At 49.1% G+C, this 20,655-nt stretch overlaps 1 long non-coding RNA gene across 2 annotated transcripts; it reads right to left on the bottom strand.

The window, feature by feature from the left end:
* Positions 1 to 6,341: 6,341 nt before the first annotated feature.
* On the bottom strand, positions 6,342 to 13,426 carry LOC139085155 (uncharacterized). 2 transcript variants are annotated; one of them, XR_011543229.1, is made up of 4 exons: positions 12,663 to 13,426; positions 9,912 to 9,994; positions 8,912 to 9,306; positions 6,342 to 8,084 (listed from the first exon to the last, which is right to left on the bottom strand). It is a non-coding gene; the product is annotated as an uncharacterized lncRNA (long non-coding RNA). The 2 variants fall into 2 exon arrangements; XR_011543228.1 differs by lacking the exon at positions 12,663 to 13,426 and adding an exon at positions 10,277 to 10,373.
* Positions 13,427 to 20,655: the final 7,229 nt, after the last annotated feature.

The raw sequence follows: 20,655 nt of genomic DNA, 5'->3' as shown, positions 1-20,655 counted from the left end.
TGCCTTGGGAGAATCCAGGCCAGTCACTCAGGCAACAACTGGCGCTGTGTTTCTACTTTCAGCATGGTGCCCTCATTTCATGCCAGGGGCAAAACTCTGACACTGGCACTGTCCAATTGATGGCAAATTCCAGAAGAAGCAAAAACAGAGAAGGAAGACCGTGTACCCAGCGTTAAGAACACAAGCTCTGGGGCCAGAGAGATACACACGGGTTTCCGCCAACTCCAGACAAGTCACTCCACCTCTCTAAGCCTCCGTGACCTCTTCTTCAAATCACGATTCAAACAGCGCCTCTGGATACGAGGCCGGGTCTGAGGATTCAGCAAGCTCACGCTAACAAAGCCCTTAGCACAATGCCTCTCACACCAAATGATCGATGCTGGAAGTGATGTTGCTGCTTCTGCTGCTGATGGTGCTGACTTCCACGATGCTGGGCTGGTCCCTTCCTTCTCGCTCCTCCCATAACCTTGCCTCTGTTTCCATAATGCTTTCCTAGCATTGGGGTTAGCCGTGAATAAAAGAGTTTTTCAGTAGTTGTGGTGCTGATTATTGTTATTGTCGGTGTTGTTACTTTTAAATTCCAAACAATAGCTTTCCTGTATGGGGGAGAAGCACCTCGTGGGCAGTGTGGGGCGGCAACATGAGCATACCTTTATACAGACAGACCCGGGCCCTAATTCCAGATCAGCCCCTTGCTGGTGGGGTGCCCTTGGGCAAATTGTTTAATAATTCTGGGCCTCGGTTTCCTTACCTGTAAGACAGGCATCATCATCACTAATTCATTCAACTAGTTTTTATTAAGTTTTCATAGGTGCTAAATACCATGCTGGGGATATAAGAACAGAGAAAATTTAAACCGAACTGGAAAGAAATCTCCCTCTGGAGTTCTCTGCTCCAGAGAACGGTGATTAAGAGCGTGGGCTTTCAATGTAGACAGACTCTGAGCTCACAAGCTGTGTGAGCTTGGGCGAGTTCATCGCCTTTCCTCACCCTCAATTCCCCCATCTCAAAATGGCGGTGGTAAGATGGCGCCTTCCTCGTGGATGGTTTTGAGGCCTCAGTGAATCCTGATGGGAAGCCCTTAGTCCAGGGCCGGCACCAGTAGGCGCTCAGCAAGGGTTAGCTGCTATGATGATAACTCAAGTGCTGCCAGCGCCCTGTGGGAAGTTTGTGCTGGTTCCAGTGGATCATGACACAGGGAGGTCAGGGATGTGGGAGTCAGGAAAGCTTCACGGACGCTGTGATGTCTGACAGAGCCTTGAAAAGTGAATAGACGTCTGCCAAGAAGGGAAGGGAGAACCAAGTAATGCACTCCAGAAGCTACAGGGCGATCATAAAGGCAGGAGCATAGGGCACAGGCCAGGGTGGTTGGCAGGGTTGGGGTTGGGGTGGCCGTGGGGATAAGATGGGCAGAGTCAAATGCTGGCAGGAACCAGAGCACAGGGAGTCTTAGATGAAATTCCAAAAACCTTGGGCTTTATTCTAAGGGGACTAGGGAGCCATTGAGGGCCCTTTGGAGCTGAGAAATGATGCCATTAGATGATCGGCTTGTAAAGGGTCTATGGATTGCAGGGTGGAGAATGGCCTGGAAGGGAGCAAGGCTGGAGGCTGGGAGCCCAGTAAGGAGATGCTGCCACAGCCCCTGGAGAGGCGAGGAAGGGCTGCACCAGGCAGCCGCGGCGAGAGCAGAGAGCAGCGCCCTAGCCGAGCTCTGCTCCTGAAGGCACGGGCTCCCTCTGCCCCAGGATGGGTCAGGATCCCGTCTCCCTTTCTCTGCCCCCTCCACCATCTCCCTTTCCTCCCCCTGACACCCCTCACCCCTCTACTCACCCCTCTATCCTTTTTCCTTTCCTCTCCTCTCTCTCGGAACTTTGCTTAGAGCAGGGAACTGAAAAACTCAGCTTTGGTTTGATCCAGACGTGCAACATCTCAGGAGGCTGGAGCGAGAGAGAGAGAAAAAGGCAGGCACGGAGATTCACTCCAGCGTCAATTTTTCTTAAAAAAAAAAAAAATTTCCTTTGGCACGAGGCCAAACCCCATGGGAAAATTTATCACCCCTTGTCCCATGGTGATTTTTCCTCCACACACCGCCTTTGGACCTCATTTTTCAGGCCACCTCTGTAGCCCAAGAGCTGACAGCTGCTGGATCACCACCTTCAATCATACCTTCCGTCCACAAAACGTGAGAGTTAAGCTTACTGCAGGTACTAGGCAGGCACTGGGCATACAGCAATGAGTAAGACACTGAGCTTACACTGGGGAGCTCACAGCACAGAGAATTCCAGTACAGGGTAACAAATCTTATAGCCGAGGTCCATATGAAACCCTGCAGGACAATCATCCTCATGACCGATTTACTGAGCTCTCACCATGTTCCGGGAGCAATGCTGGGCCCTTTCTGTGAATTACCGCAGCAAAGCCTCAGGAAACCCTGTCCGCGCTGTTTGCCACCGTGTCCTAGGCACTCAGCACAACGTCCAGCACACAGTGGGCCCTCAAGAAGCACTCCCCTGAGAAAACAGCCCTCTGAGACAGGTCTCAGTCTTGTCTCCAGCATACAGGTGAGGAAACTGATGCTCGGAGTGGAGAGGTCCCTGGTCCAAGGTCACAGAGACGGCAGCAGAGCTGGGAGTCACAGCAGGTCTGGCTCAGCCCACGGTCTTGACCGCTGTGCTGTAGGGCGGGTCATAGGAAGGAAGGGCTAAGTTGTCTTGGAGAAGGATAAGGTGGAGGATGGCTTTCCAAGGGAGGTGATGTTTGAGCAGGCCCTTGCAGAATGAGCGGGCCAGGCACACAAGCAGAGAAAGAGCGTCTGGGAGGATGGGGTGGCCAAACGTCAGCTGCATCTGGAGAAGCAGCAGCAGCAGATAAGGCTGGAAAAGTAGGGAGAGGCCAGAGGATGGCGGGGGAGGCTGCGATCTCATCCTCTCCCTCCCGCTTCCCCTCCCCACCCCCCCACCCCCCCACCCCACCCCCACCCGCTTGCGGCTCTGCTCTGGAAGGCTCCTCTGAACAGCGCAGGAGCTTCCTACGCCTGCCTTTGATTTCTTTTGTAGCTGGAGTCCCAGTGCTTTGTGTTGGCTGCAACATATAATATGGAATTTCTCTCCCGAGCAATTCTTCATCTCCAGCGACCCACTGGAGGTGATTTGGGCACATGTGTGTGACATTGCAGGGGCTCAGCTGTGCAAGCCCAGGACACCCCACGGCTGCCGCCGCGCCAGCTGCCCAGCCAAGATGCTGGCGCCCCTGCCAGGGGACCGAGCCCGCCAGCCTCCCAGAGGTGGCATCAGTGATGGATCCTATTCCTTTTCCCTATTTCTCTTTTGGTCTCTCCCATGGAGAGGAGGGAGAGAGCGGGGACAGCCATGTTTTCATCAGTGTCTGTGTTTCCAGCGCTCGTGGCGTGGCTGCATCTCTCTTGGAACACAAATCACCGTCTACCTTGAGGTCATGGAAAGGTCGCAGGTCTGTATCAAAACTCGGTTGGGTTCCAGTCTCAGATCTCTGAGACGGACTGACTGTATGACCTGGCGGGGGTCGGGGGGGGGGGCATTTTAACCTCTCCTAAGGACCGGTTTCCTCATCTGCAAAATGGAAATGACAGTAATATATAACTCAGAGGGATGTTATGAGGTTTGACACTCATCCATGTAAAGCACCAGGGGTAGCTTTGGCACGTAGTAGGTGCTATGGACTGAATGTTTGCGTCCCCCAAAATTCACATACCGAAGCCCTAACCCCCATGTGACAGTATTTGAAGGTGGGGCCTTTGGGAGGTGATTAGGGTTAAATGAGGTCATGAGGGAGGGGCCTCTGTGATGGGATTAGTGCCCTAATGAGAAGAGACACCAGAGAGCTCTATCTGTCTCTCTCTCTCCACTGTGAGGGGATACAGCAAGAAGGCAGCCATCTGCAAGCCAGGATGAGGAAGCCCTCATCTGGAACCAAATCAGCCAGCACCCTGATCTTGGACTTCCAGCCTCCAGAGCTAGGAGAAATAAATTTCCGTTGTTTGAACTCCCCAGTCTGTGATACTTTGTTACAGAGCCCAAGCTAAGACAGCAGGTGCTCGGTAACTGCCAGACCATCTTGCCCGTGTCTTGTCTCCCTTCTCCTTGTGGGCGAGGTCCATCTTAAATCTTCTTTGTTTTCTCCCCTGTAATGCCAGGCAGAGTGCCTTGTGCAAATTAGACACCCCATGAATATCAGTGGAAGAATTAGAGAGTGAGGGAAATGTGCAAGTGAGTTCAAAAAGAATGAGTGAGTGAGTGATTGAAAAGCAGAGAAGCAGCCGGTGGAATCCACTGATGGAAGCAGCAGCTTCTCTTTCTCTCACGTCTTCTCCGGGCACAAACATGGGTCTACCCAGTGGGCTGACCCCTACAAGTCCCTCCCAGCTTTCCAGAAACCTTGCAGGTCAGCACAGCCCGGGCACTGCTGTGGCTCCTTGCCCCAGCACCAACCACAAAGCCTTGAAACTCGCAGCTTGCATAGAGGGTCCCCCACACCAGGCTTAATCAGGGGCCCCCACCTCTTGTTTGCAGAGAGGGTCCCCACTCCAGGTGGGAACAGAGGGGCACCCACCCCAGGCCTGCAGAGAGGAGCTCTCACTAGAAGACAGACTTGCTTAAAGTGGAAATTGCATAAAGAAAGCCCAGATTACAGTGTATTCACAGATTTTTAGCTCTGAAAAGCCCCTGGGTTCCCCAGCCCACCCCACAGCCCTGACAGTCAGAACGTTGACATCAGGGCGTTGGCAAGATGCCTTAATTTATAAATGTCTTTGTTTCCCCATCCTCAGATATCACCTCCTTAGCCCCATCTCCCTCACCCCCGCCTGCCTGAGTTTGCACAAAAACACCATTTGTGGCAGCGAGACTCCCAACCCTGGCACGGAGCCACAAAGTGAAGTAATTGCGCAATTAGAACTTAATAGCTGGATTTAATTTCGTTTTTTTTTTTTTTTCTTTGCATCTCAATTGTTGAAAATGTGCAGTGCCCGCCTTCGAATGTCTGATGAGTTCCTCGTGTCTGCCCCAGGAAGGGACAGGGTTGGGAAGGGCAAGGCAAAGACAGCTGGCTGGATTTTGCATCTCAAAGAGAATTTACAAAGTTAACCTTCCCCAGTGGCTGGAGGCCAAGAAGGAGGGAGAGATTTAACTCCAAGATTTGGTAGCAAAAGATTTTTCGCTTGAGGCCGGATTTTCAGTGACTTTCGACAAAAGCTGTGCCTGAGCTTGGCAGATGTGTGGCAAATCATTGCATTAGCCACCGTGCATGGAGGACACACTATGTGCAAGGCACGATACATCATTTCCTCTAAATCCTTCCGACAGCTCTACCACCACTGTCCATCTTTTTATAATGAGGAAACTGAGGCTCAGAGAGGTCCAGTAACTTGTCCAAGGTCACACAGCTAGTTAATGATAGAACTAGAATGTGAAGGCTGGAGGTAGCTTTTTTTCACCCTCCTCTCACCAAAGGGCCGAGCACAGCACCCTAGGACCCAGTAGCCACTCCAGAAAAGATGGTGACACGTGGATCTGGAAAATGAGAGGATGGGTTCACTCTCCCACATTTCCTCTTTAAGAGGAGGGAGGCTCTGAAATCCACACCATCCACACACATCCACCCACAATGCCACGCCACAGGCCTCTCTGATCTGCCCAAATGGCACTGGGCGCAGCCTTTCGAGAGCTTCTCAACAGCTGCTGCTGCCTCCAGCCCCTTTCCCTCTAGGCCCTGGGAACATGAGACCAGCTTCCAGCACCGCAGCGTCCACCAACTTCCTGGGCATCTCCTGAGCACTAATGGTGTGAAGAGGGCACCCCACGCGGCTCAAGGACCAGCCCGGTCCTGCCTTCATCACGCACTGCTGATGGACGCCTCAGGAGCTGGAATGCTGCTGACAGCAAAAGCTCTGGGAAGGGCATTTATCTGCACGCCTGGCTCAGGGTTCCTCTGCATCTCATCCTTTTTGTGTTTATGGTGCAGTCATGAATGCTAGAACTTTTGGGGGTTCACTAGATGAAATGGGCTCCTCAGAAACCACACTACTCACTTGGCCCCCTTTTGCGCTGTGACCGTTTAAATGGAAAGTTTGGTGCCCTGACCATATTCTCCTATATCCCCGCATGAGGCCAAGCCCTCACATGTGTCAGCAAACGAGCACAGCCTGAGTCTGCACCAGGGGCTGGCAAACCGCAGCCACATCCAGCCCGCCCCCTGGTTTTGAACAGCCTTCAGATAAGGATGGTTTTTGCATTTTTCAATGCAAGAAGGGGGGAGAAAAATAGTATTCGCGACACACAAAAAATCATATGAAGTTCAAATACGAGTGTTGATAAATAAAGTTTTATTAAAACACATCCACATCCATTCATTTGCATATTATAAGTGGAATAGTTGTAACAAAGACTGTCTAGCCCACAAAGCCTGAAATATTTACTGTCTGGCCCTTAACAGGAAAAGTTTCTTAATCCCTGGTCTATACCACGTGACTTACCCATTACAGCTACTTTGTACCCTGTTCTGCACCTTCTTTCAGAACCCACTTTTCCTGCCGGGCTCAGATACCGCCGCAACAGTCAGCTCGCCTCCACCTTATGTGGGAGTCTGAGCTCCAGCCCATAACGCAGTAATAGGGCGTGGCAGGTCCCTAATAGGACACTGATGGACCCAAACCTTTGCCCCCATCCCTGCCAGCAGTGAGGATGGCCCAGCGACAGAGCGTGAGCTTTCAACTTAAACCACCTGCGTATGAGGCCCAGCTTCTCCGTTCACTGCCTCCGAGGCCCTCACTCAGTGTCCCTGTAAACAGGGAATAATAGTAATACCCACAGTGCCAGGTTGGTGTAAGGATTAAGTAAAAGCATACCGGTAAAGGGCTTAGCCCAGTGCCCACCACACAGTAAACATTCAATAAATGTTAAGTTGTCGCTGCTGGGTCAGGCAGACGAGGATGTGATCCCCAAACCTTTCTCAGGAGCATTCCTCGCCTGTGTGGTCCATTTCCTTCCTCCACTTCTGTCACCCACTTTACCTCCTTTCTTTCCTCCCGCCACTCAGTTCCTGTCTTTTCTCTTAGACATTATTAACAGCTTCACTCTGTCCTTTGCTGCCACTTAAAATGTTTTGCAACTCAATTTTCCCAACTGTAAAATGGGCATGAGCTTTCGTCCTAGTCTACTTGACAGGGCTGCTGAGCAAATGAGACAAGGAAAAGGGTCCAGAGAACGGATATGCAGCATGCAGTGCCCCGTGCAGGTGTTACTCATGACGCTTAATATCTTGGAAGCAAAGGACACTTGTGTTATGGGTCAAATTATGTCCCTCAAAACGGTATATTCAAGCCCTAACCCCTGGTAGCTGTGAATGTGACCTTATTTGGAAATAAGGTCCTTGTGAACGTAATCAGGTTTAAGATGAACTCATACTGGATAAGAGTGGCTCCTAATGCAAGGACTGGCGTCCTTATAAGAAGGAGATTTAGAGACAGAGAGAAGAACGCCATGTGACAAAGGGGGCAGAGATTGGAGCCATGAGCTATTATCCAAAGAACACTAAGTATTGATGGAATGCATCAGAAGCCAGGAAGAGACAAAAGATACTTCCCTACGGCCTTCAGAGGGAGCGCAGCCCTGCCGACCCCTTGATTTCAGACTTTCAACCTCTAGAACTAGGAGAGAATACATTTCTATTGTCATAAGCCACCAGATCTGCGGTTACTTGTTATGGCAGCCTGAGAAACTAGGACAGTGTCAAGGGAACGCTTCCCGGGCCAGCTCCCCAGAGGATCCAGGTGGTACACACTGTTTACTCTGAGAGGCCACCTCCTCGCTGGGTCCCCCATCACATGAGCCCCCAGACCACACTCCACGCTGCAGGATACCGGCTCATATTTTCCTTCCACTCGATACTGTGTCTGTCTCGCCATCGGTGGCGCAGCAAACACAAGGCAGCCCGCTGCACCCGGACCTCAGCAGAGCAGATGCCAGGCGGCACGGCTGCTGACGTCAGCGGGCACTGTTCCAGGCGGTTGTGTTGGAGCAAGTCCTGCCTCGCTGCCGGCCTTTGTGTAGCTGCAAAGGAGAGAAATGAAAGAGAACCCATTGCAACCAGGGACGAGCTTCTGCCTGGTACTTGGATCTCATCAAGTCCTAGTGAAAATGAAAAATTACCTCTGATGTCCCCAGGGCTGGAGTTCATCTGTTATTAATGAAACCCACCCCAAAATAGAGCTCAGAGGCATGAAGCTTAGTCTTCTTCTTTTTTTTTTTCTAACAGTAAAAGAAAGTATCTGTCTACTTCCCCCAGGTAGCCTTGTCCACCTCCCTGCCTATACCATTCTATTCCTTTCTCTGAGCATGTCCCTCCCCAGGCCCAGATTTAATCCAGCTCAAAGGCCACCTCCTCCATGAAGCTTTCCGGGATCCACTCCAACCAGGGCTGGCTCATGGACATGAAACCTGTGCAGTCACACAGGTCCCCGAGCTCAGAAAGACCCAGGTTTGGGTTAATACTCTGCAGTCTCCATCTTGAAATTCTTTTTATGTGTGTGTGAGGAAGATTCACCCTGAGCTAACATCTGTGCCAATCTTCCTCTATTTTGTAAATGGATGCCTCCACAGCATGGCCACTGAGTGGAGTAGGTCCGTGCCCGGGATCCAAACCCTCGAACCCAAGCCACGGAAGCAGAGGACATGGATCTTTAACCACTCAGCCATGGAGCCGGCCACACTTAATTATTTTTGAACAAGCAGATTTGTGTGTTCGTTTTGCACTGGGCCTCGAAAATAATGTAGCTGGTCCTGACTCCAACCTTCTCCAGCCAACCAGACTGGACAATCTCTCCTCCCTCTTGACCCTCATAATTCTCTATTTATCAGTAAATCTCTGCATTACTCACTCCAGGACCAGTTATCAAGCACCAGTGAGGGTGTCAGACACTGTTCTGGGCAGTGAAGATTCAGCAACAAACAGGATAGCTCTGGTCCCGGCTCTTGTGGAGCTGGCAGTCCAGTGTGAGAGGGACGCAAAGAACAAAGGATTAGAATGTGTACTAGTCTGCTCCGGCTGCCGTAACAAAATACCACAGACAGGGGGGCTTAAACAACAGAAATTTACGTTCTCACAGTCCTGGAGGCTGGACGTCCAAGATCAAGGTGTCAGCAGGGTTGGTTTCTCCTGCAGCTTCTCTCCTTGGCTTGCAGAGGGCCGTCTTGTCCCTGCGTCTCCACATGGTCTTTACTCCGTGCACGTGCACTCCTGGTGTCTCTTCCTCTTCTTATAAGGACACGAGTCCTGTTGGATTAGGACCCACCAGTATGACCTCACTTAACTTTACCTCCTTAAAGGCCTTGTCTCCAAATACAGTCACCTCGGGAGTTAGGGCTCCAACAGATGAGTTGGAGGGACACAATGCAGCCCATATCACACTGTCTTGTCACAAGCCTCTGCACATGCTGTTCCGTCTACTTAAAATGCTCTTTAGGGGCCTGCTCCATGGCCGAGTGGTTAAGTTCGCACGCTCCGCTGCGGCGGCCCAGGGTTCGGATCCTGGGCGCGGACATGGCACCACTTGTCAGGCCACGTTGAGGTGGCGTCCCACATCCCACAACTAGAAGGACCTGCAACTAAAGATATACAACTGTGTACAGGGGAGGTTGGGGAGATAAAGCAGGAAAAAAAAAAAAAGATTGGCAACAGTTGTTAGCCCAGGTGCCAATCTTTAAAAAAAAAAAATGCTCTTTATTTCATAAACTCCTATGCATCTTTGGGGTCTCAGGCCTGACATTGCCACCTCTCAGAAGCCTTCCAGAGTTGCCCAGAATCCTCCACATCTCACAACCCCCCAGCACCCCAACCACCATGTCACCGGGACGTGCGATTAATGGATTCGTGTGCACCTCCTCCATCCGGCTGTGGGTCCTGCTGCTGCCGGGGCTTGTGCTTCTGCTTCCTGTGGCATCTCCAGCTCCCAGCCCTGTGCCTGCAACACAGAAGGTGCTCGATTCATCGATGTGGAACTCTCCATGACAGGAAGGAACGTGAGCTCCTGGTAAGACCAGGAACCCCCTGCAACCCCGCAAGGCATTTGGCAATCATTGAATAAGGGATTAGATAAACGATCACCCACAAGGAAAAGCATTGACTCTGCTCCCCCTCTGCCAGATTCCCCGCCATGGTTTGCCCTCTCCACCACATCCCTGCACACCATCCCACTCAGCTGCCTACCCCACTCCACGTGGGACGGGAGGAACGGAAAACCCACCCAAACCATCCAAGAACCCCAATAGGAAGGAGGTTTCTCAAAGAGACTTTGGAGTCGTGAATCTCAGACAGGGATCCGTAGACACACCTGGAATTCTGCAGCCCAGGACTCCCCAATGATACACACACAGGCGTGCATGAGCATACACACAGGCATGCATGAGCATGCACTTCTCCTCCCCGGGGCACAGTTCGTCTGCTCCATGCCACACCAGCGTGTTCCGAGTGTAATTATCCATCGGAGAGTCTGCTCAGGAAAGCTTGGCCCTGGGGTCTCATTCAAAGTAGCCAAAATAGAGAACTAGAAAAGCACCCCAGATGCAATTCCAACGCCTAGAAATTGTGCGTGGCACAGATGTGCTGTGTGTGAAAGCAAACCAGTGTTCCTGGAACTGAACGCAGGCGAGGAGGACCGGAATCTCACACAGTTGCACATAAACACGCATGTGTATGTATGTGCACACAAGTAACTCTCTCCATAGATATTTGTATATGTGCCTCGCACACTGCCCATGGCTCCCACTAGAGTCAGTGTGATCCTCAAACCCTGGGAAGGCACAGGGACATGACAGTAGAGCCTGTGAAAATATACAAGATTTCCAGAGGTGAATCTGCTGGAGAATCAAGAATGGTGTAGGATAGAGAATTAGATTCATTCTGCTCCCCGCCCCCCAAAACAAGTGGAACCAGGATCAATGGGTGAAAACGATGGAGACAGGTTGCAGCTCAATCTGAGGGCAGAATGGAATGGACCACTTTTCTGGCAGGAAGTTTGACATCCCAGGAGGTGGCCACACCCAGTCCGGGCAAATGCTCAAAGGAGTTCTTATGGTGGGGTTTCAGGACTGCCCAGGGCTGTTGGGTTCTGGTAAGGTTCTATGATTTTAATAAATATATCCCAAACACACCCAGCTTTATGTAAGTTCTATTAGTGCTTCTCTTATGAGAAAAATTGAGTTAGTTAACATTAACAAGTAATAATTGTTAAATATTAACAGTCGTCATTCACAAAGAGAATTTCTATATACCAGAAACCAACATATACGTGTTACGTGTCATCTCATTAAAGAGAATATTAAAGAGAACTGTTTTTGATCTAAGCGACAGAACATTCAGTTCAAACTGGCTTAAAAGAAAAAGAAAGTTATTGAGTTTCTTAAGTGAAAAAACCAGAGGTAGGAGAGAGGGGTTTCAGGCTGTGTGTGACCCAGGAGCTTATAATATGTCATGAGGACTCTAGTTCCATTTTTCTCTGCTTCTCTAGGCCCTTCCTTCCTCTCTGTGTTGGCTTTTATCTTAGCTGGCTCCCCGTACAGGAACCAAAAATGGCCAAGAAGTTCTTGATCATGAGTCTTCACTTCTTCCTGTTTTCCAGGGAAAAACACATCGTCTTCAATAAAAGGCCCAACAATGGTCTCTCTGCATCTCATCGAACCACACTATGATTAAGTAAAGAATCCTGAGATGAAGAGATATTCCTGGATTATCTGAGTGAGCCCTGAATGCCATGACAAGGGTCCTCATAAGACAGAGGCAGAGGGACACTAGACATACCCAGAAGGGGAAGAGGCAATGTGACGACGGAGGCAGAGATTGGAGTTATGCAGCCACAAGCCAAAGAATGCCAGCAGCCACCAGAAGCTGGAAGAAGCAAGGAACAGATTCTCCCCTAGGCCCTCCAGAGGGAGTGCAGCCCTGCCAAGACTTTGATTTGGGCCCAGTGATACTGATTCCAGACTTCTGGCCTCCAGAACTATAAGCATACATTTCTGGTCTTTTGTTTTTTGTTTTGCTTGAGGAAGATTGCCCCTGAGCTAACATCTGTGCCCATCTTCCTCTATTTTATATGTGGGACACTGCCACAGCATGGCTCAATGAGCAGTGAGTAGGTCCGTGCCCAGGATTTGAACCTGCAAACCCCAGGCCCCCAAAGAGGAGCATGCAAACTTAACCACTATGCCACTGGGCCTGCCCCTACATTTCTGTTTTTTTAAGCCACCAGTACTGTGGCCACTTGTCACAGCAACCTCAGGAAACTAGTACACCATCTAATACCCATATACTTCTGGGACAGGCACCATAGGACATGCTCATGTCACCATACAATCTCGTTTTGGTACATGAACAGAAGGAGTCCTCTTGAAAGCCATTCCTACACTGGGGTGGCTAGCAATAAATTTACTATATATGGACATTCCTGTGAACCACATAAATATACCCCACCAAACAAAAATGCATGCCCAACTCATGGATGCCCACGTCAGAGTCAGATGCCCAAAATTCTCCCAGGCACCCCAACGGTATCCATCAGCGGGGGAGGTACAAGGAAGGGAAACTGGAGTGGGAAGAGACAGTAGTCTTAGCCAATTGCAAGTTAAAGCTCTTACTTTTGCAGGTTTCACAAAAAAGTTTATGAGCATACGAAGATGCTGCTAGGGTCCCTCTCAGAACTTTGCAAGTGGCTCTGCAAGCAGGGGGTCCCGAAGCTTCGGCTTCCATAGCTGGGGGGTGAACTCACTTCCACCTGATGTACCTTTAACATGGTCCTTTTGGCTGCACGTTGAGCCCAGATTATAAGGGACAAGGGTAGAAACAGAAGGCCTGCCGGGAGACCCTTTCACTAATGCAGGTGTGAGGTGAAGCCATGGGGATGGGGAGGGGTGGTCTGGCCAGGATCTGGACGTATTCCAAAGGTCGAACCAGTCGGATCTCCTGATGGATTGGATGTGGGATGTGAGACCACCAAAGAAGTCAAGGATGGCTGCACACTCTTGGTCTGAGCAGCTGGAAGGATACTGTTGCTCTGAACTGAGACAAGGAAGACTTTAAAAAAACCTGCCATCCTCTGTCCTGGCGCCCCCATCACACAGGGGAAGTCCTCTACCTTTGAGGCCAAGGAGAGAGTCCATGATTTAAAAAGAGACCGAATAGTCTCTGTATTTCTTTTTCTTCTCTTTTTCTTTGCCTTTGCTTTTCCTCTAGGCCTTTCTCTTCCCTGCTTCTTCTATTTCCCCCAGGAAGCACCTGTTTCTCTCCACGCCGCAGGTGATGGTCTGCCCCAGCCCTGGCGTGGTGTCCGTGCCACATTTAAGTCTTCAGTCTTGACTACAAACTGTTCTCGTCTGCCCTCGGAATGGTGCACAGGAACTTCAGAGGAGGCTCCCCAGGGCAGAGAGCAGAATATGCTAATTAACTGGCTCGTCCCCACCCACAGCCTCGCCTCCCTCCTTCTGTGCCTCTGACAGCCGGCTCCTCCCACAGACTGCGGAAAAGCGAGCTGAACCCTTTGGAGCCTGAAATACCAAAGTCTGCACTCTCTCTGCAGGGGAGTCTGGGAGCTGAAATCCTACAGCCACAGCTGAAATGCTGTGTGGGTGCTGTGTATGTGAGTTTGTGTGCATGCATGTGTCTATGTGTGTGCGTGTGTGTGTGCGTATGTACCCATGTATAGACATGTGTGCATATGTGCGTGTGTGTGTGTACCTGTGTTAGGATGTGTATGTGCATGTGCATGCATGCATGAATGTGGGTGTGTGCGTGCTTGCATGCATGTGTGTGTGTGTGTGTCTGTAAGGGCCTGGTGTCATTACCAGTTCTTGGGCCTAAACCTACTTTCCACTGAAAGTGACAATGTACGATTAATGAATCTGTTTCCCTCACTGGCTGAGAGCATCTCTTTTGTTGAAGCTGCTCCTGAACGGAACAATAATCATAGTCTTGACAATGATAACTATACCCCCGACAGTCAGTTGGTGCCATTGTCACCCACTTTACAGACATGAAAACTGAGGCTGAGGTTGTTTTCCCAAGTCACCAGCTGGCTCTTTCCCAGCTCTGGTCCTTTGTACTTGGCTGTTTTCTTTATCTGGAATTCTCCTCTCCAGACTCTTCTGCAGCTAGGTCCTCATCCTTCTCATCCCTCTCATCCTTCTCATCCTTCGAGGCGCAGCTCAAATGTCACCTCCTCCAGGAAGCCTTCCCTGACCACCCTCTACAGTAGCTCCCCCATCACTCCCAGTTTCTCTCTATCGTTCCACACTATTTTCTTCTTGAAACTCGACACAATCTATATTATTATTTGTTTATTTGTCTGCCTGATTCGATTGTGTCTTTCCCCACCAGAAAGGAAGCTCCTTGAGGTGGTGGTCTGCTCATTTTGACTCCCTCACCCCAGGCACTAGACTAGGGCTCCGCGAAGGCAGCTCAGTTTTACTCTACTGGTCTCAGCATTGTGTGCCTTCCTCTGCATGGCTGTTCACCGCGTTGGGGTGATTCTTATCCACGCTGTAGGCCGTGCTGGGAATTTGTATGCCCCTTGATTGCACTGGCACAAGGTGCCATCGAGTGCCAGGTGCTCCAGGAGCTACAAATGAGGAAAATGGCCTCTGTAGGATGGATATGAACCGGATCCTCCAGATAACAAAAGACACAGACGCAGCCTGTCTGCAAAGAGAAACTATTATTTGTAAATTAATAATGCCAAATAATTACAAAGCCAAGGAGGGGAAATATCCAGCCAGGCAAACATGTCGAATATTAAAATTTCAATCTATCAATTCAATTCTCATTTTATTCCTTCAACAAAAATGACTGTTGTACACCTACTACGTACCACCACTAGGTGCTGGGAATACGATGTTGGGCAGAACCAGAAGCACATGTAGAACCAGATGTGAAGCGAGAAGGAAACAAACATAGTTCCATTGGAGGATGAAAGAGGAAACTGACGGCCTGAGAGGTGGCCAGCAAGGGCCTCCCTGAGGAAGTGAATCTTGAATTGGGACCTGAAGGATGAATAGGAGTTGAGGGACAGAGTATCCTTTGATTGGAGGGAGTATAGAAAGTTCCAGCAACTAGAAGAAAGCCAGTATGGCAGAATAAAGGGTCAGGGGTCCACAGGCAAAAGTTCACCAAATACACTAATAGAGCTGAGTCAGTTGTCAAAATACTGAAACACTTCAGTACCATTTGATAAATTTAGCCACTTCCGTTGGTCCCTTGGGTGCCCCCTCCCCCACGGCCCAGCTCCTCCTCCCCCAGAGCTCCAGGGACTGCCCCATGGTCCAGCAGCTGGAGTTAACCCTGCCTAAGCAGCAGTTAAAAGGTTTAATCCTTGGAGATATTCAGAAGCAAGAGGCCCTGCAGGGCATGGTCGTGGGAGCCTGGTCCCTATCCAGGAAAGAGGGAATATTGAGGTGTTTGCCGACTGCGGGGCTGGGAATGCACTAGGAGCAGGCGGACGCGACCATGCGAGACCCAGCAGCAGAATCTTTGGCTTCTCAGAGATGAAGGTGACTTGGAGTAGGGTGTTAGCTCCAAAGACAAGGGGCCCGATTCCGGGGATATTTAGGAGGTAAAATCGACAGGACAAACCGAAGGGAGAGCGAAGTGTCAAAAAGGACTCCAAGATGTCTGATTCGTAGAACTGGAGAGACCCAGAGAAGGAATGGCGGAGGGGCCAACATGGGGTCACTTAATTCGAAGACGTATCTTTCTGCTGATGAACTCATGGACCTAGCATCAAAGACTCTAAGATCATAAAAGAGAGACAGCCAGGTACTCTGTGCCTCCACTGGGCACTCACACCACCACCACTGAAATCGTCTTCCCCCTAAAATAATTAAATTTAAGTTTGGTTAAGCTTCCAGATCTTTCAATGTCCAGTGGACGTTTTCGCGGTGATGGATATCTTCTGTAATCTGAACTGTCCAGTACGGCAGCGGTGGCCTCGTGTGGGCACCGAGCACCTGAAATTTTATTTAATTTAATTAAGTTGTGGCTAGTGGCGACTATATCGGACGACGCAGCTGTAGATCAAACTAAGGATTTATAGGAAATACGAGGGAAAAAACCATACCATGGGCATGCAACCCGCAAAAGCCAGACAGGAGAAATTCTGCAGGACCAAAACAAAGAACGGTTTCCTCTACAAATAAATTGCAAGGGTTGAAAAAAAGAGAGAGGAAGAGGGAAATCTATCGATTAAAAGATGCTTAAAGGACATATTAACCCATCATGACGTGTGGATCTTGTCTAGATCTGATTCAAACAACAAAATTATCAATAAAAACAACCTTTACTAAACAATTAAAATTTGAACACCATCTGTATGTTAAGGATGATGTTAAGGAAACATTATTAATCCCTTTTAAGTGTGATAATGGCCTTGTGGTTGTGTTCATTACAAGTTCTTATTTTAAAGAGATACATACTGAAATAGTTATGGATGATGTAATACGATGGCTGGCATTTGCTTTAAAATAATAAGGGCGGGGAAGTGGGTGGCCACGGGAATAAGACGAGACTGGCCCTGAGTTCATGGCCAGGAGGCTGGGGTGGGTTTATGCAGGTTCAGGAGACTGTTCTGTCTTCTTTTGCATATGTTAGAACTTCCCCATATTATAAAATTAAAAATTAAATTAAGCAAAACTAACCTGCCCTCAAATAAAAAATATTTTAGGCGTAATCTTGCTGGGCCGTGTGGGCCCCCTATAGATGCGCTGTCGTAACATCCCTTGTCCCACCCTGACAGCAACAGGACAGCAGTGGACAGACAGCTCTTGTCTCTACCAGCCAACTTCTTCTCAGTCTTATGAAAGCAAAATAAAGCTTAATGGAAGATGCTCTTTTATCTTTACCTGCTAAGAACCACTTTTACCTTCCCAGGTAGGGCCACATGTCCATGAGGACTAATGAGGATACTGATGAATACTCTTTCGCAGAATCGAGGTGCCAATGGCTTACACAAGACCAGAGCTTGATTATTTCTCGCTCTGCAGGAGGAGGTGGGTTTCTCTGGTCCATGACTTGGTCCAGGGAGATCACCCACCAGGTCTGAAGCACAGGTTGGTAAAAACGGCTCTGAGGTCCTGCATTAAAGGGACGCACCTGCCTGGGGACTGTCGATTTCTGCTCACTGTTGGCTCTCAACACTTAGCATATTGCAGTCACATCCTGGCAAACCACTCGCCTGGGATATGGTGTGCTTTGCACATAACCAAGACTCAATAAATATTAGTTTAATTGATTTAAATATACGTGTGCCTACAAATATATGTGTGATATATACGTAAACATGTTTATGGAGAGAACCTTGCCCAAACAGCATATGGGAAACTGTTTAATTTACATCAGAATAGAAAACAAGGGAAGAGCGGCTGAAAACTGCTCCACTGTCAAAGGAATTCTTCCTCCAGTTAAACGTGGAAAATAAACTGTCCACATCCGAAGAGAACACCATCAGGGTTTCGGTTTGCAGTCGTCGTGGAAGAGCCATCACACACTCTCCCCGTTCTCTTCCCATCTCTCTGACCATCCTTTATAAATCTTCTTTATCTGCCTGTTTCTCAGTGATGTCCCCGGGGTTCCAGCCCTAACCTCCTGCGTCCTCACCACATGCTCCCCTGATAGGTTCAGCAGCCCCTGTGGCCTTGGTTGCCATCTGTACGCCTACATCTCCCCAGAACCCAGATCGTTGCCCCAGAGCTCCTGCCCTGAACACACCGCCCATGGTCATCTCTATGTGGGAGGTCTCGCCCCAGCGTGGCTCCCTCCTTGGGGGGAACCTGCTTCGCCTTAACCTCTTTTAACCTCTGGCCCCTTGCTGTCTACCCCCAGCCTCTCGGTTCTCGGTTCCCTCGCACTTATAAGACAGCTCAAGCTCTGCTACCTTCTGGGTGTCCACACGGCTCATGGGAAACTCAGTCCATTCCGGGCGCCAGAAAGGCTGCTCCACTCTGCTCCCACCCCAACAGGTGGAGCGTGGGATGGGCCAGGCTGCTCCATGAGCAGAAGTGCAACAGGGGAAGGATGTTCCAGACACATCACTTCGAAGCCACCCCCACCCCCTGCCCCAAGCTCTGTAAATAAATACCTCCACTGTGGCTTGGGGACCCAACGCCTCACATTCCATGTGGTGCCGCAGAGAGGGCTCAGGCACACAGCCCGCCTGGCAGTCATGGCAATCACTAGGCCACCAACTGGATGTGGGTGACATGAGGATCATAATATTGACTATCATATAGGGTTGTAGTGAGGATTGAATGAGATAGTGTTTGTAAAGCATTTAGAACCATGCCTGGCACATAATAAGTGTTTTTGTTTTATGTTTATTAAGTAAACAAACAACAAAAAAAGCACACATGAATTTGTTGAATGAGTAAATGAAAGAGTGAATGCAACCCAACAGACCTGGGCTCTACCGGCATCCCTGCGTGTATTTGCTGTGTGGCCTAAACCCTCGGGACTCAAAGTGTGGTCTGTGGACCCAGAGCTTCCCTGGGCGCAGAATCTCAGGCCACAGCCCAGGCCAACTGATCAGAATCTGCCTTCTAGCAAGATTCCCGGGTGATCCGCATGCATGTTGAAGACGGAAAGAGCACCCCTGATGCTCCCATGCTGTTCCTCGTCATTCCCTCACTTCTCCATCTGTGCTATGGAAGAGTGGATTAGATCCATGGGTTCCTCAGGGAGGACACTTCCAGGTCGGAAAGGCTTTGGGCCACACAAGCTGAGACCATCACAGCCTTTACCTGTCCCCCTGGCTTACTTTCACATCATCCCAATGGGGAGCTTCAATCCGCTTGGAACAGACACAGCCCTGAGCAGGGCCCTGGCTCACCCTGTGGGAATCCACTCACACGTGGTCCGTGGAGAATCCGCTCTTCTCTGGGAACAAAGCCTGGGAGTAGAGGGAGCCAACCCACTGGCACATCAGCCTCCCAACTGGTCCTTGTGTCTTTGATCTTGACCTTTAATCCATTCTCCATACTGACCCCAAAGTCAACTTTCTATGGCAAATTTGACTGCTGACTCTCATTTCCCTTCAGTGGCTCCCCATTGTCCTGGGGATCGAGTTCAAACCCCCTTAGCCTAGCCCACCGGCTGCTTCCCAGCCTGTCTCCAACCCACCTCTGCAGTTAACATTTGTGTACATTTACATATACCATATATGTATTTCTACAGACATTCTATGAATAGATATGCATATATATGATATTCACCACCTTTTACTTACACTAACTGTCATTAATATCGACCAGAGTCTTTCAAACTATGGATCATGATGCATGAAAAGGTTGTAAAATCAATTGATTTTGGTCACTAAACATGTGAGCTTGTTTGTTTGTTTTGTTTTGTTGTAAGGAAAAAGAATGAAACGGACTGGAACAGAGGAGAGCACATCTCATATAGAAAGATCGAGTATTGTTTCACATAACTTCTGTTTGAGTTTCTTTTTTATCAAGCCTATTGAGGTGTAATTTGCGTATAATAAAAACTCACCCTTTTTAAGTGTAAAATGTGATGTGTTTTGACAAATACATTCAGTCCTGTAACCACATCACCATCAAGATATAGGACATTTCCACTACCCCAGAAAGTACCATGGTGTCACTCTAAAGTCAGTCCCGTCCCCATCTTCACCTCTGAAAACCACTAATTTGCCTTCTGTCACAGAGTTTTGCTTGTTTCCATGTTAAACAGTTTTTGGGTTTTTTGTATGTTTGTGAGCTCCATGATGACAGGGATTTTTTTTAATCTGTTTTACTCTCTTTTGTCTCTTCATGCCTGATTCAGTGTCTGAATGTGTCGTAGTTACTAAATATTTGTTGAAAGAACATGAATGAACAAAAGAATGAATGAATGAATGAATGAACCAATTTGTGATGTAAAATATAATTCTTATGGTGGATTACAGTCAAAAAACCTTGGAAGTCCCAGTTGTGGACAATGCTATAGGGTCAGCATATTTGGGAGTTGGTCCCACATCATGAAAGTGCCACCACATTGCTTTTAAAAGCTGCAGAGTATTTCACAGTAAGAGCGCATGGTACTTCTGTTGATATATATGTGAGTTATTTCTCATCTTTTTCTCTTAATCACATCCTTATACATATGTCACTAAGCGAACGTGTGAGTGTGTATGTACGACACATTCTGAGAAGCAATATTGCTAGGGCAGGGGTCAGTGCGTTTTTCATTTTGAGAGAGATCCCTAAACAGCCCCGCGAAGAGGTTATACCAGATTGTGCTCCCACTGCAGTCATGGAGAGCCGGCTTCCCGCCTTCACAATGCACGAGCAGACGTCTTCGTTTTCCCCCGTTTAACAGGTGAGCGTGGTATCTCACAGGAGTTTAGTTTGCATTTTTGTTAGCAGTGGGAGTGAGCACCTTTGATGGGTTGAAAGGCCACTGTTATCTACTTTCCTATAAACTCGGAGCTCTCCACTCAGGCCCATTGCTTTCCTTCGGGGTCCTCAGTCCTTTTCTGTATTCATCTGCAGGAGTTCAAGCGGATATTAAGGAAATTAACTTTTTGTCTGGGCCTCACATGTTGGGAACATTTTTTTTCCAACCAGGTTTGTTGCTTACCTTTTGCCT

Source organism: Equus przewalskii, chromosome 8, assembly GCF_037783145.1.
Source record: "Equus przewalskii isolate Varuska chromosome 8, EquPr2, whole genome shotgun sequence".
NCBI lineage: Eukaryota > Metazoa > Chordata > Mammalia > Perissodactyla > Equidae > Equus > Equus przewalskii.
Note: the sequence above shows the minus strand (reverse complement) of the source record. Positions and strands in the feature narration are given on the sequence as shown.